We start from the raw sequence: 2,500 nt of genomic DNA, 5'->3' as shown, positions 1-2,500 counted from the left end.
CCGGTAGGAGAAGATAAACCTGAGTGCTGCCGGGCAATATCACAAAGATGTAACCCGCCTTATATACGCCGATCAAATCGAAACTTCAACATCCCTCCCCCCCTCCGGGCAAACCGCGGGCATTTGACGGGTAAGGCCTTTCCGGGGGTGGGGGATTTGACCTTTGCCTGGCTTGGGTGAACAGGAAGTGTCAGGTTTTAAATGATTTTTTTTTTCGCGCGCCGAAGTCGCTAACAGCTTTAAACAGGTGTTTGGACGAGATCGAAGAATTTAAAGGAAGAGATGCAGCATTTGTGAGCTATTGGCTTACACAAAAACGTCTTCAAAATTTGTCTTCAAACAAAGGTCTTCAAGGGAATTTTGGCTCCGTAATTCGTCTTTGTCATACTATAGAGTTAATACAATATGGTAGGTTTCCACACCCCTATGTCATTGTTACGGCTGTACGTTTCTCTTAGAGGTAATCAACCGACACTGAACAATTTAAATACATACAGTCGTAAACGCTCTAGGCTCTGTTGTTGATAAGTATACATTACCCTCGTTAAACAACCTTTACCGTGTTTCGGAGTAGAGCGGCTTACACTTGCTTACTGACATTGTCCGACTTAATTAATTAAATATCAAGTCAATTTTAATAGTTTCAGTATTAAAGTTGTGTTTTGTAGTAGCTAAAGTCTAGTAAAAACGGCATCATCATATAAAGAGTCACGAAACATCTGTTGGCATGTTTATACACAAGCTTTCTTACAAATGTAAAGACGACAGGAGCAGACGACAATTGTTCCTTAGTAGGGTTTCACAGACAAATCCGACGATAAGGTTGGGCATTTGAACACCATATTGGCCCGTGAGGGCGGGAATATAAACGATGCAGTTTCGAGTTGATCGGTGCATTATTGCGGATCAATCGTCATTGTTATCAACATTATGATAGGTCCCGAGTCTTCATTCCTTTTTTTAGAGCTTACGAACGACAGCAACAAATTCGTTTAATTGTACCACACAGTGTAAATAGAGATAGATGAAATAAGTAATAGACTTAAGAAAAGTACAATGCCCCCTAGAAAAGAACTAAGAAGCTCATCTAGATAGGAGGCAGAGTAAAGAATTCTATGTCTAAAGGTAAAAAGTCGATTTAGGGAGGCACAAATATAATGATAAAAGACAGACAAACAAAGAGAACAACAACAGAACAAAAAGTGAAAAACGATGTCATTTCAAATGGACTGGAGTTAAGAGGAAGTATAAATTAAATAATTAATATGACGTAATGCGAGACTTTTTTAGGGAACGCTTCAATTTGTAAAAGCGAAGATTATTAAAGATTCCTCAATATTATTCCAAAGGAAAGCCCCCTTAAAACGCTTGTTGAACTTCCCATAATTAGTCCTGGCAGAAGGGATATAAAAAGCTGATTAGAAGCCAGTCTGGTCTTATGCTTGTGCCTACTTGATATAGGAGTAAAAAAATAGTGGAAGGCAGAAGGTAACAAATTATGATAAACTTAAACATAAAGACACAAGATAATATATAACATCAAGAAATTTCATAATGTTGAAATGTTAGGGGAAGTATGAGCATTATGACAAGAAAAAGTGAACAGCCTTCCTCAGCAGAACAAGAATAGGACGTAAAGTGGTTTCATAGGTGTTTTCCCAGATTGTAAGACCATACGTTTGAAAAGAATAAATAAGGAAGTAGTACAATCGAATTAAAATATCCTGGGAGACAAAAAAACGAAGTTTAGCCATGATCTTGAAGATTCCATCGCTTCGGAAGATTTACTTATCTGGAGAATGTTCTCCGTGAAGACGCTAAGATATTTGACATAATCCTTCTGTTCAATACATTTGTTATTTACAGGTATGGAAATAGATCTAGTGAGTCTTTTTAGAAGGATGAAATATAACAAAGTTTGCATGTTTTCTCAATATTATTACAGCAAAGCCAACGCCAACTGTGAATATTCTTCAACTCTAAATTAAATTCATCTTTCTTTCAAGAGATTAAATTCCAAAGATGAATCTGCAAAGAATAGATTGGAGACATTTGCAAAATAGATGAAAGTCGAATAAATTTGAGCAATTATAGAAATCATTAATGTATAAAAGAAAGACTAGAAGTGGGCCAAGGACAGAACCCTGAGGTACACCGCACGAAATGACAGTTGAAGACTCCGTGGTAGTCGATTGCCTATATTGATACAAATTGTGATGTATTAGATACGTAGGAGACAAACCAATCATAAGGAGTACCACGGATACCATATGAATGCAATTTGGCTAAAAGAATATAATATCCTACCGTATCAAAAGCTTTTTTGAGATATAGAAATATCCCGTAGGAAACCGGCCACTTTCAATTGCCTTTGAATTTTATCAGTTATTAACTATAAAACATCATTGGTCAGTTGAATGATTTGCTCGGAAGCCAAACTGATCGCTGAATATATAATATTTTATTACACATAACATGAGAATTTTATTCCATAAAGCTC

The sequence above is a fragment of the Montipora foliosa genome, chromosome 3, assembly GCF_036669935.1.
Source record: "Montipora foliosa isolate CH-2021 chromosome 3, ASM3666993v2, whole genome shotgun sequence".
Lineage (NCBI taxonomy): Eukaryota > Metazoa > Cnidaria > Anthozoa > Scleractinia > Acroporidae > Montipora > Montipora foliosa.
Note: the sequence above shows the minus strand (reverse complement) of the source record.